The sequence below is a fragment of the Schistocerca cancellata genome, chromosome 6 (genome assembly GCF_023864275.1).
Source record: "Schistocerca cancellata isolate TAMUIC-IGC-003103 chromosome 6, iqSchCanc2.1, whole genome shotgun sequence".
NCBI lineage: Eukaryota > Metazoa > Arthropoda > Insecta > Orthoptera > Acrididae > Schistocerca > Schistocerca cancellata.
Genome location: NC_064631.1, coordinates 305,683,847 through 305,698,519, shown reverse-complemented (window position 1 = coordinate 305,698,519; position 14,673 = coordinate 305,683,847).

Sequence of the window (14,673 nt, the reverse complement as noted above, 5' to 3'; positions counted from 1 at the left end):
AAACATTAAAAAAAGGAAATAAAATGGTCATAGTTGAAAGTAGTACAATATTTAAGATACAGGAAGGTATTAACAGTGGCAATGATCAACAACCATTATACTGAATAATAAAGCGAGTAACTACTGTAACTCGAGGTGTAGTTGCGAATTATAATCAGCGAGATAGGTGGTTTTCATTACACCAATGAATGAACAGATAACCTAAGTTCATACATGAACAGAATATGGTACCACTTGATCATATGCGTAAACGCTCAGTTTGAATGACAACGTATTCAAAGCCAAGTAGCGTAGATGTAAGCCATAGAGAAGAGATGCAGACCAAATGTAGCTAAAGATCTAAGTGCTGGGTACACAGTAATACATCTATTGAAGTAGGTCACAGGTTGTTGTTGTTGTGGTCTTCAGTCCTGAGACTGGTTTGATGCAGCTCTCCACGATACTCTATCCTGTGCAAGCTTCTTCATCTCACAGTACCTACTGCAACCTACTTCCTTTTGAATCTGCTTAGTGTATTCATCTCTTGGTCTCCCTCTACGATTTTTACCCTCGACGCTGCCCTCCAACGCTAAATTTGTGATCCCTTGATGCCTCAGAACATGTCCTACCAACCGATCCCTTCTTCTAGTCAAGTTGTGCCACAAACTCTTCTTCTCTCCAATCCTATTCAGTACCTCCTCATTAGTTATGTGATCTACCCATCCAATCTTCAGCATTCTTCTGTAGCACCACATTTCGAAAGCTTCTATTCTCTTCTTGTCCAAACTAGTTATCGTCCATGTTTCACTTCCATACATGGCTACACTCCATACAAATACTTTCAGAAACGACATCCTGACAAATCTATACCCAATGTTAACTAATTTCTCTTCTTCAGAAACGCTTTGCTTGCCACTGCCAGTCTACATTTTATATCCTCTCTACTTCGGCCATCATCAGTTATTTTGCTCCCCAAATATTAAAACTCCTTTACTGCTTTAAGTGTCTCGTTTCCTAATCTAATTCCCTCAGCATCACCCGTCTTAATCCGACTACATTCCATTATCCTCGTTTTGCTTTTGTTGATGTTCATCTTATATCCTCCTTTTAAAACACTGTCCATTCCGTTCAACTGCTCTTCCAAGTCCTTTGCTGTCTCTGACAATTACAATGTCATCGGCGAACCTTAAAGTTTTTATTTCTTCTCTATGGGTTTTAATACCTACTACGAATTTCTCTTTTGTTTCCTTTACTGCTAGCTCAATATACAGATTGAATAACACCGGGGAGAGGCTACAACCCTGTTTCACGCCCTTCCCAACCACTGCTTCCCTTTCATGCTCCTCGACTAAATTTGAAAGAGAGTATTCCAGTCAACATTGTCAAAAGCTTTCTCTAAGTCTACAAATACTAGAAATGTAGGTTTGCCTTTTCTTAATCTAGCTTCTAAAATAAGTCGTAGGGTCAGTATTGCCTCACGTGTCCCCATATTTCTACGCAGGTAATAGTTGCATATATGGAGATTAAGCATAAATTATATGCATAAAAGTGTAATAAATTGACAGCCACATAACAGGGGTAACAAGAATGTCAAATGGTGTCACGAAGTACATGAGTATAAAATAATCAATGGATACACTAGAATATTCTGAGTGGAAGTTCTTCATATAAGAGAAGCAGTTATTTACACTAGTTATAACAGAGGCTCAACTCTGTAAAACTTCGTTCGCTAGAAGTGCCATCTGACATCGCTTTCGTGTAGCAACAATGCTACATATGTGATTAGTTCTCCGAACGCGGTCCTGCGGCAACTTCCTAGCTCCTGTAGCACTGCGAGTTACTCTTATGGCTAGTGATATGCTATATGTAAGCATGACGACCTAATTTAGGTAAGATCACAGTTGTATATCACCTACCAAAAGCATTTTGTATGTCTTTATATTGCCACAATCAATGCAAAAAAAATTGAGTTTGTACATGCCAACAAGAGCGATGCAGCCAAACAGATTATGACGTAATGTAATGCCTGGTGGCTGGTATACACGGAATCAAATAATAAAAAAATTTATTGCTATGTATCACAGAATGGAAATTTAAACGCAAAATATATAGCGCTATTGTTCATTTCTGTTGTGCAATTTTCTGTACTTTAGCGCTGAAGATGGCTCGTCAAAAAGCTGAACTAGTTATCAAATAAGCGAGTTTTAGTGATCTTGACCTAAGATTATTTTATCTACATATTTTAACACAACAGCTCGCGTATCATCCGATTTGGCAATGTCAAATAACAGCAGAAAAAAGATCTTATTTTACCAGAAAATTATCGGATGCACAGAACAGAGCAAAAACGAAAACATTTTTCGAGGACCAATGTGAACATGGTCAACAACTCACCAGTTAATTTAATTTTATCGATTTTTGCAGCTGCGCATGTGATTGTACTGAATACTTTCGGAGTATATTAAACAGAGCCTTCAAGCACTAATATTTGACCGAGTGGAGAGGCGCAGTGTTAGCACACTGGACTTGCATCTGGGAAGACGACGGTTCAAACCCACGTCCGACCATACTGATTTAGGTTTTCCATGATTTCCCTAAATCGCTTCAGGTAAATGCCGAGAACGTTCCTTTGACAGGGCACGGTCGACTTTCTTCCCCATCCTTCCTAATCCGATGGGACCCATGACCTCGCTGTTTGCTCCCCTCCCCCAACGAAGCAACCAACACTAATATTTGTCTTTTTATTACACTATAGTACGCACTTCAGGACTTGTGGACACATTTACAGGCTTATCTCGGTGGTTACCTCAATTTTCTTGTCCTTGAACTCTGATGATGCTTCAGAACAGTGCGTTTCTGTTTTCAGATGTTTAGGTGTTAACTTCCGGAAATCGTGGAAGAAGGAAAAGTCAAAACGAGCTATTTGTTGTACGACACTTGCGGTCTATCGAGCCGTGAAACAACCTCTACTTGGCCTACAAAGCTCCTAAGATACAGCGCACGGGCGCCGTGCGAAATGTTGAATACCCTCTCGCCCTCTCACGCCGCTAGCTTCCGTTAAAGTGGCAGGTTAACCTTCCCACTGAGGGTATCGGAAGAACAGTGTCTTCTGAACACGTTATACAAAAAATAAGTACGTCTACAATTCGATCTAAACGTTACTCTTTCAGAGACAATAGTATTGTAGTTAAGAAGGTAAGAGAAAAAAAGATTTAATTGTTAATTTTGTGCAGTTAAAATTTACAAAATTCTGAGGTACACCGTACACAAACAACAGTTCTACAATTTGTAGATGCTCGATTAAGTCGATGGCATGACAGGACGAGCAGAATCCCAAAGCTTCACGCGGCGCTAGTTTGAAGTTGTTTCCCGATTTTGTAAACCACAAGTGTCTTAAACTGTTCGTCTCATTTTTCACTGCACCACTGTGTTCTCGTAAACAATTATCGTTTACACCCTGTAGATGTAAATAGTTTAACATATGATATACTATACATTAACTACTGGTGAGTACATATCTTCCTTTTCGGAGCTGAAGTTACACTATATTTTGATATTTGTATGGTAGTTACATCTTTACCAGCTATGGCATGAAGAATAACTCTTTTCATTGTTCACAGCTATTACATTAAGAATAAGTCTCTAAAATTACTGAAATAATTGCGGATAGCAAAGTGTATTTGTTTATTTTGACAATGATTCACCTTCTCTTAGTGTCTGGGAATAATTCTAGATTCTTGTGGGTAGGCTGGGTTCTTTTGCAAATCATTTCTGGGGATACACAACTCTCAACATAAAACAACATAGCGTCCAGGGATGTTTTACTCAGCTTATCTTGTAAGTTTCGCAGGTTTTGTCTGTTATTCTCTTTTTCATTCGTTGTCTTTTTTTTCGCCATCTATAAATTTAAAACGCTGAGACTTATTCGCTAAATAGAAAAAAGTAACTGTATAGATAAGCCGATGATGGGGCCCACAGGGCTTGAAAAGTATAGTACAAAGTAATAAAATACAAATATTATTCATTGGAGGCGTTGTTTCAAAGACTTTCAGTGTACTCACTGTTTACATTAACAGAAAAGATCGTCATCACAACGGGTGATGATCAAAATACTGTTACAGAACCCCCGTCCTTCCTCACTCTACCCGGATTCCATGCAAATAACCCTTACCCAAAATCCAGACACACAAACCCGTTCCGCCCTAAACCACTCCCTGACAACTATTCCAGCCACATCCATCATTTTCCAAAGCACTTCCCCTTACCCCAGAACGTTACTCCTACTAATGCTCTGCGACCACTTTGATGAGTAACTGATTAGGCGTGACCCAGTACATCTTTTGTTTTTCAGTTCCACTCATTATTAGCTAAAGAAATTGCTCGTGTACTCGTCGACAAGTTGTCTTCAGCGTGATGCAGTGCGCCTTCTTCCAATTCGGGTGTGCGGCGTCTCGTTGGAGCTCCATAGCCACGCCTGCTGTCGATGCAGGTGCCCTTTCTGGAAGCCGTTGCGTAATTTTGGAGAAAAGGACATGCGATGGGGTCGGACGTTGTGGAGAACGATCTTGATAAAGGCGACGAGCAGCTCTACCATTACTGTGAGCTTCGCCATGCAGAAGGATCGTATCAATGTATTCTGCAAAAGTGTATTTAACCATGTTGCTCTAACACTCACAGATACGTGAATGAGGTTCGAACCAGGCCAGAGAGGTACGACGGACGTCAAATGACATCAGCTGATCCGACGTAGTCATCCCCCAACATGATTACCCTGTTGCATAAATACCTAACAAACATGTTTTCAAATGGCTGCAGAGCGGAAACGGTAAGTTTTTGGACGTGGGTTCCTACTCAAAATATTACGTACTCATTCCCCCCCCCCTCCCCTACAAAACACATACACACACACAAACTCTCTCTCTCTCTCTCTCTCTCTCTCCCCGCAGACTGATACACAACAAATGACCTTAGCACAGAAAACAGTCACTGTCAGGTTACCTTCCATTCGGAAAGTAGGTGCACTCAGCGACTGTTATGTGACTTATAAATTATAGAGTGCAGCAAGCAGTCGTCGTCGTTTTTTTTTTCGATTTTATTACGCAAATCCAGATTTCGGCTAGCATTCTCAATGCACTATTTTCTATTGTCAATGTATATAAGTCCCTGTTGTTCGGACGTCAGTCACAGTTCTTTGAATATTAAATCAGTCATTGTTCACAAATTCACTATACTATCTACTACAACATGGATTCGAGAAAATTTTTTAGTGTTGATCTAATCGAGCACGAGACACACTTGGCAGCACCGCTTAATCAGCTATCGACATCGGGCTTCGACTGCAGGTATTAATTGTATATCACAGATACACAGCATTAATTACTGACAATTTCTTGCTGAAAAGATGGAGGAAAAAAATCGAAAGAAACTTTTTTAAGAAACGTTTCCACAGCTGAAATAGATATCTAACACCTGCCTAACATCGTGTGGGGCCCCCGCGCACACGCAGAAGTGCCTCAACACGACGTGAGTTGGACTCGCCTAATGCCTGAAATATTCCTGGAGGAAACTGACACCATAAATCCGTATAAGAGTACGAGGGGGTGGAGATACCTTCTGAACAGCACACTCTAAGGCATCCCAGATATGCACAATAATGTTATAGTGTCCCTAGAGCCACTCTGCAGCAATTCTGGACGTTAGGGGTGTCGCAATGTCCTGCTGGAAATGCCCAAGTCCGTCGGAAGGCACAACGGACGTGAATGGCTGCAGGTGACCAGACAGGATGGTACGTACGTCAGACTCGTATCTAGACGTATCAGGGGTTCCATATCACTCCAACTCCACACGCCCCACACCATTACAGAGCCTCCACCAGCTTCGACAGTCCCCTGCTGACATGCAGGGTCCGTTGATTCACGAGGCTGTATCCATACCCGTACACATCCATCCGCTCGCTACAATTTGAAACGAAGCTTGTCCGAGCAGGCAAATTTTTCCAGTCATCTACAGTCCAATGTCGGTGTTGACGGGCCCAGGCGAGGCGTAAAGCTTTGTGTCATGCAGTCATCATCAGGAGTATATGCTTGGGTCTTCGGCTCCGAAGGCCCATGTCGATGATGTTCCGTTGAATGGTTCGCACGCTGACACTTGTTGATGGCCGAGCATCTGCAGCAATTTGCGGAAAGATTGCCCTTGTGTCACGTTGAACTATTCTCTTCAGTCGTCGTTGGTCCCGTTCTTGCAGGATACTTTTCCGGCTGCAGCGATGTCGAAGATTTGATGTTTCACCGGATTCCTGATATTCACGGTACACTCGTGAAATTGTCGTACGGGAAAATCCCCACTTCATCGCTACATCGGAGATGCTGTGTCCCATGGCTCGTGCGCCGACTGTAACACCTGGTTCAAACTCACTTAAATGTTGATAACCTGCCATTGTAGCATGAGTAACCAATCTAACAACTGCGCCAGACACTTGTTGTCTTATACAGGCACTTCATCTTATAATTGCACAAAACGAAATCCGTTCTCTAGAAGTGTCAAAACATTGAAAGTGACGATTGCAGTCGAACGTGACATGATCTGCGAAATTTTGCTATTCAGAATTGATCCAAGTACATTCCAAAATAATTTGAGATTAAACAACACAGATTTCCAAGTTCGTTTTTTGTCCTAATCTAACTGCTTTATAGAATCATCCCTTATTTGAAGGTGTGTGTGTGTGTGGTGTGTGTGTGTGTGTGTGTGTGTGTGTCTCACAGGCCTGTTGATTGATACATTCCTTCATTCATCCACAAATGTCAAACAGTGGTACGCTCCGCCATACATCATGCGGTGGCTTGCAGAGTACATATATAGATGTAGAACAATTCAAGGAATGCAATAAGTAAGAAGCAGCTCTTATGATTTGTTTCTTCAAGCTACGCTAACTTCTACCTAAAGCCTACCAGTAGACCTGCTCTTCTGACTTCTATTGCCCTCGAATAGCGGTATTCGGAAGACTGAGCGTAATAACGACTATCACCTATTTCTGCGAAAGACTTCTTATGCCCTTATTCACATGTGTTTCTGCATTTATGAACAGTTCAAAAAATGGCTCTAAGCACTATGGGACTTAACATCTGAAGTCATCGGTCCCCTAGAATTAGAACTACGTAAACCTAACCTAAGGACAGCACACACATCCATGCTCGAGGCAGGATTCGAACCTGCGACCGTAGCAGCTGCTGCGTGGTGCCGGACTGAAGCGCCTAGAACCGTTCGGCCACAGCGGCCGGCTTTATGAACTGTACTCGCTGAGTCGCAGTTCCGATTAAATGCCTTCATTCCTATTCGTTTTGGTCACGCAGCATTAATGATTTGATGCTGGACAGTCTGTCCATGGCACCATGCTTACGTACACACACCAAGAAAAGAAAAGCAATATAGGCATAACTAGTTAACATACTTCATTATTACTAGCACACTGACATCTTCAACTTGTGCATTGCACGACTTTATATATAAAACCGCACTTTCGCTTAAAACTTCCACACTAAGAAACCGTGGCCAATATATGAAACTATTCACTGACGTTTCGTCCCCACTGATGGGGAAACAACATTAGATATAAATAAGAAGTCGCATCGAAATTCAAGGACGACCGGAAATTACCCAGCTGTACAGGGGGCACTACCATTTGTTACGTGATTATTCGTGGCTGGTAACATCGTTCTCGATTAAAAGTAATCGATCATTAGTCTCTTGGAGTAAATTCGGCATCCATATTTAATTTTACGTAACTCCCTTTTATTTTCTGTCAACAGTAACATAGTGTTTATGAATTTCGATTGTCTCTTTATACAAAAGTGCATGACAATGCGTAGTCTTGGCTAAAACACTTGTCTCACTGCATTTTATTTCATTGTCTCATTTCGAGAAACATGTTTTGTTACGGACGTTTTGTCATTTTCTCCGAAGCGACAGTCCCTTTTAAGTTCGACTCAGCAAGTATTACTACTACTTTCCGCGGTTCCAATGTATACTTAGACATAACTACACCAAAGTTTATGCACACCGGATGTCGCTAGTGGATGACGTACATCCTTTGTAGTTCGTAGCATTATTTTATTTTCCTGGGGGGTTCAAAAATCGTTTGAATCTCATGCTTGGCCAAAACTATACCGACGCTTTCCATAACCTTTATAATAAAAGAAGAGAAAACTTTTCCTATGGCATACGCTGTTCCTCATTAGTCCTGGAATCCTCTCCACTTCAATTTAGAGCTCGTTTACCATCTCAGTGCAGTACCATTTTTCTTAAAAGCCGGCGTAAGTAACAGTTCTTCTCGGAAAGAAAACTGGGTCACACAATTTTTTAGTCCTACCCAGTAAAGTTTTAATTTCATGTCTAGGGCGATAGTTGCGTATCTGCATGTGTTGCTTTCCTGTACAATTTTGGCCCATAGTTCCGTCCGCCCGTTTGATCAATGACATAATAGAAAATTAAGTTGACCGTTGCTTTTTCTCCAACGCAAACTGATTTTTGGGATGATAATATTTAGAAGTACCAGGAAGATATCCAGATCCTCTTCGTCGTGGGTTCATACTACAAATACATCATCCACAGAGCGGAACCACTTGGTATTATTCGAATTGCATTTAAAATTTCTTCTTCTCTCATGCATTGGGTCACTTGGACCATTGCGATTTCTTATCAGTCCATCTCTTCTTTGGTCTACAAACATTCCTTCTTTCTTTAGGGATGTACTGTAGCTGCTGTTTTGGAATAAGTCCACCATCTATTCTTTCTATACATTCTTTCCATTCTTTTCTGTATTCCTTAGCCTATTCATTTCGTTGTAAGTTTCTTCATTCTGCCGGATAGCCTAGTAACTCAATCCCTGTCTTCTTGTTACCTCCTGGACTGTTCTCAAAAATCTCATCTGGGCTGTTTAGAGTTCTCTCTGTGTTCTAGAGTTCGTAGTCCACTTATTGCTTGTATACTGTCCACAAGGAGCTGCCGTAATCTTTGAAGGTGCCACATCTCATACTGACTCTCTGAATCTTTCTTTCAGTACTCACTTCAACGAGATATGATACGTCGTCACATCCCAAGAATATGAAGATATTAATTTGTTCAAAAGTTTTGTTTCCTAATGTGAATTTATACGTTAAAAGTTGCGACTCTTGAAACGGCATCCACTTGGTTTTGTTTGTCGGTATGCTCAAATTATATTGATTTGCTGTTTTATATAGTTTATCTAGCTCTCTTTGATATCCGCACTACCATCCGGCCGTCGCAAACATAACGGTTTGGATGATTTTTTTTCTTTTCCTGGACCAACACTTAAAATTTTCGAAAAGATATTTCCATCATTTGACTGTTATAATGTGCATATTTCACTATCTAGACACCTCCTTAGGCCATTTCCAAGTTTTATGTCAAACATCGTCCGAATTGGGTGACACAGTCATCGTTGAAATATATATATATACGTAAACTTATATATATACACTCCTGGAAATTGAAATAAGAACACCGTGAATTCATTGTCCCAGGAAGGGGAAACTTTATTGACACATTCCTGGGGTCAGATACATCACATGATCACACTGACACAACCACAGGCACATAGACACAGGCAACAGAGCATGCACAATGTTGGCACTAGTACAGTGTATATCCACCTTTCGCAGCAATGCAGGCTGCTATTCTCCCATGGAGACGATGGTAGAGATGCTGGATGTAGTCCTGTGGAACGGCTTGCCATGCCATTTCCACCTGGCGCCTCAGTTGGACCAGCGTTCGTGCTGGAAGTGCAGACCGCGTGAGACGACGCTTCATCCAGTCCCAAACATGCTCAATGGGGGACAGATCCGGAGATCTTGCTGGCCAGGGTAGTTGACTTACACCTTCTAGAGCACGTTGGGTGGCACGGGATACATGCGGACGTGCATTGTCCTGTTGGAACAGCAAGTTCCCTTGCCGGTCTAGGAATGGTAGAACGATGGGTTCGATGACGGTTTGGATGTACCGTGCACTATTCAGTGTCCCCTCGACGATCACCAGTGGTGTACGGCCAGTGTAGGAGATCGCTCCCCACACCATGATGCCGGGTGTTGGCCCTGTGTGCCTCGGTCGTATGCAGTCCTGATTGTGGCGCTCACCTGCACGGCGCCAAACACGCATACGACCATCATTGGCACCAAGGCAGAAGCGACTCTCATCGCTGAAGACGACACGTCTCCATTCGTCCCTCCATTCACGCCTGTCGCGACACCACTGGAGGCGGGCTGCACGATGTTGGGGCGTGAGCGGAAGTCGGCCTAACGGTGTGCGGGACCGTAGCCCAGCTTCATGGAGACGGTTGCGAATGGTCCTCGCCGATACCCCAGGAGCAACAGTGTCCCTAATTTGCTGGGAAGTGGCGGTGCGGTCCCGTACGGCACTGCGTAGGATCCTACGGTCTTGGCGTGCATCCGTGCGTCGCTGCGGTCCGGTCCCAGGTCGACGGGCACGTGCACCTTCCGCCGACCACTGGCGACAACATCGATGTACTGTGGAGACCTCACGCCCCACGTGTTGAGCAATTTGGCGGTACGTCCACCCGGCCTCCCGCATGCCCACTATACGCCCTCGCTCGAAGTCCGTCAACTGCACATACGGTTCACGTCCACGCTGTCGCGGCATGCTACCAGTGTTAAAGACTGCGATGGAGCTCCGTATGCCACGGCAAACTGGCTGACACTGACGGCGGCGGTGCACAAATGCTGCGCAGCTAGCGCCATTCGACGGCCAACACCGCGGTTCCTGGTGTGTCCGCTGTGCCGTGCGTGTGATCATTGCTTGCACAGCCCTCTCGCAGTGTCCGGAGCAAGTATGGTGGGTCTGACACACCGGTGTCAATGTGTTCTTTTTTCCATTTCCAGAAGTGTATATACACGTAAACTTGTAAATTATAGATTGCACCGATCTACATCTACATCTACATCCATACTCCACAAGCCACCTGACGGTGTGTGGCGGAGGGTACCTTGAGTACCTCTATCGGTTCTCCCTTCTATTCCAGTCTCGTATTGTTCGTGGAAAGAAGGATTGTCGGTATGCCTCTGTGTGGGCTCTAATCTCTCTGATTTTATCCTCATGGTCTCTTCGCGAGATATACGTAGGAGGGAGCAATATACTGCTTGACTCTTCGGTGAAGGTATGTTCTCGAAACTTTGACAAAAGCCCGTACCGAGCTACTGAGCGTCTCTCCTGCAGAGTCTTCCACTGGAGTTTATCTATCATCTCCGTAACGCTTTCGCGATTACTAAATGATCCTGTAACGAAGCGCGCTGCTCTCCGTTGGATCTTCTCTATATCTTCTATCAACCCTATCTGGTACGGATCCCACACTGCTGAGCAGTATTCAAGCAGTGGCCGAACAAGCGCACTGTAACCTACTTCCTTTGTTTTCGGATTGCATTTCCTTAGGATTCTTCCAATGAATCTCAGTCTGGCACCTGCTTTACCGACGATCAACTTTACATGATCATTCCATTTTAAATCACTCCTAATGCGTACTCCCAGATAATTTATGGTATTAACTGCTTCCAGTTGCTGACCTGCTATTTTGTAGCTAAATGATAAAGGATCTATCTTTCTGTGTATTCGCAGCACATTACACTTGTCTACATTGAGATTCAATTGCCATTCCCTGCACCATGCGTCAATTCGCTGCAGATCCTCCTGCATTTCAGTACAATTTTCCATTGTTACAACCTCTCGATACACCACAGCATCATCTGCAAAAAGCCTCAGTGTACTTCCGATGTCATCCACCAGGTCATTTATGTATGTTGTGAATAGCAACGGTCCTAAGACACTCCCCTGCGGCACACCTGAAATCACTCTTACTTCGGAAGACTTCTCTCCATTGAGAATGACATGCTGCGTCCTGTTATCTAGGAACTCCTCAATCCAATCACACAATTGGTATGATAGTCCATATGCTCTTACTTTGTTCATTAAACGACTGTGGGGAACTGTATCGAACGCCTTGTGGAAGTCAAGAAACACGGCATCTACCTGTGAACCCGTGTCTATGGCCCTCTGAGTCTCGTGGACGAATAGCGCGAGCTGGGTTTCACATGACCGTTTTTTTCGAAACCCATGCTGATTCCTACAGAGTAGATTTCTAGTCTCCAGAAAAGTCATTATACTCGAACATAATACGTGTTACAAAATTCTACAACTGATCGACGTTAGAGATATAGGTCTATAGTTCTGCACATCTGTTCGACATCCCTTCTTGAAAACGGGGATGACCTGTGCCCTTTTCCAATCCTTTGGAACGCTACACTCTTCTAGAGACCTACGGTACACCGCTGCAAGAAGGGGGGCAAGTTCTTCGCGTACTCTGTGTAAAATTGAACTGGTATCCCATCAGGTCCAGAGGCCTTTCCTCTTTTGTGCGATTTTAATTGTTTCTCTATCCCTCTGTCGTCTATTTCGATATCTACCATTTTGTCATCTGTGCGACAATCTAGAGAAGGAACTACAGTGCAATCTTCCTCTGTGAAATTTTATTGTGCAGATCTAAATTTCAGTTAGAAGTTAGCCATTCTCAATGCATGTAATGCCTGTTGGTCGGGCTTCATCCATAGGTCACTAAATACTAGCTGAAATCTAGATTTGCCAATAAAATTTAAAAAGAACGACTGATCGCTGCAATCTATAATTTACAAGTCAATATAACAGTCGCTGCTATACACAAAAAGGCTTGAAACTTTCAAATGAGTTTTGATAAAATTTCCTCCTTTGAAGCTGTCCCCTGTATTAAATTTCATAACACGTTGTTTCCATTCCCTCACAATGTCGTCTAAATGTAAATTAAAAATTATCGATGAAATACACCCCCCTCCCCCTCCCCTGTCTCACCACTTTATTAATATATCCTAGGGCGATATTTCCAGATTCCACCTTTACATTTATCCGTGTTCCCCTACAGATACATCGGATAACTTCGATCACATGTAGTGGTATTCCTCTTTTATCCATTGCATTCCGAATTTTTTCTCTCTGCACATTACCAAAAGCTTTACTGAATTCTATAAAGACAATGTAGGTTTTTAAATGGTTTTCTCTTCTTTTTCTATTATGTGTTTAGTGACAAAACGTTATCTGAACAGGACCTTCCTTTCTGAATAACTATTTGTTCTTCGAGTAACATGCTGTGTAAGATATTTTTCTAAATTTCTGTAAATGAAAATCCCGCCCGACGCGTGGAATTGCGCTGCTTTGATAAAAGCTGATTGATACTCCAGTTATCATACTCTGCTGCTTTTTGTCGATTGTCGCGCACTTTACACTAACGTGTGCAAATATATGGTTATTTATGCATTGAAATACGCATATACCAAATGTTCCAGGCCTACCCATATACCTAAGTTACCACGAATTTCTAAAAAATTATTAGTCTCAATTCCTTCGGGTAAAACGTGTTTTAGGTAACGGTTATTGATGAATCGGATGGTGAAGAAACCTCATCTACAATTCAACGGAAAAATAACTTTGGTAACTCTATAATTTGAAATGGCAAGATGATACATAATTAGTTTGGTTGTTTAGAGCTCTAAAAACTGAACATAATACTGACTGGGATGCTTTTCTGGCAAGTTACGCCAATTCGATGGTATCAATCAACGGTCTCCCTTGCGGTGACTGCCTGAACAATGGTTAAGGAAACAAGGAAATACCGTAGGGTAACGGATGCCTTTGAAAACATTCATAATGCTTTAGCCCGTCGAATTCCTTTTCTTTCACTTCCTGTTTTAAATAAAATAATTTTTTTAGCTGTTCAACAGTAAAATCTTTAATGAATGAAATTTTCTAGGTTATCAAGCCGCATCATTTCGAATACAGTTCTCGAGCTTTCGACAGCTGTCTTCGCCATCGTCATCAGAAGTGAAACTTTTGATCGACGAGAATATTTTACTCAGGTATTCTGGCGCGAAAGACTGAGGACACAGTATCACAGGTGTGGATTCAAGGGGAGAGGGGGTGGAGAATCTTGAGCCAAACACCTATCCCCCCTCCCATCGTAAGAATATTTTACCGGAAGTGTTTATACTTTCACATACAAAAAAAAAAAAAAAAAAGGGTTCAAATGGCCCTGAGAGCACTATGAGACTTAACATCTGAGGTCATCAGTCCCCTAGAACGTGGAACTACTTTAACCTAACTAACCTAAGGACATCACACACATCCACGCCCGAGGCAGGATTCGAACCTGCGACCGTAGCAGTCGCGCGGTTCCCGACTGACGCGCCTAGAACCGCTCGGCCATCGCGGCCGGCCTTCCACATACATTTATTTCCAAATTTCTCTGTTATCTTTCGGAGCATAAGATTGCCTCAAAAACGGAATTCTAGAAAATCACAAGCTTCGTCTAACACAGTACTTTTCAGTTACTTTCCTGCCTGGATTGACTTTACGTCCCAACTTGCTGCAGAAAACATACCAGTGAGGAAGAGCACCCACTCACAGCTTGGCCCTAACTGTTGCCAACAATGAAGCCTCCACAGGTAGAAGCGACAACAGGCAAGAAGTTGAGTAAGCCACATTGAATAAGGCACACCACGGGGGGAAAGACCCTTCAATGAAGAAGTAACAGAAAAACTGACTTCCTCGAAATGAGGCGTAGACGACCGAAAGAAACCGTATTTTCTT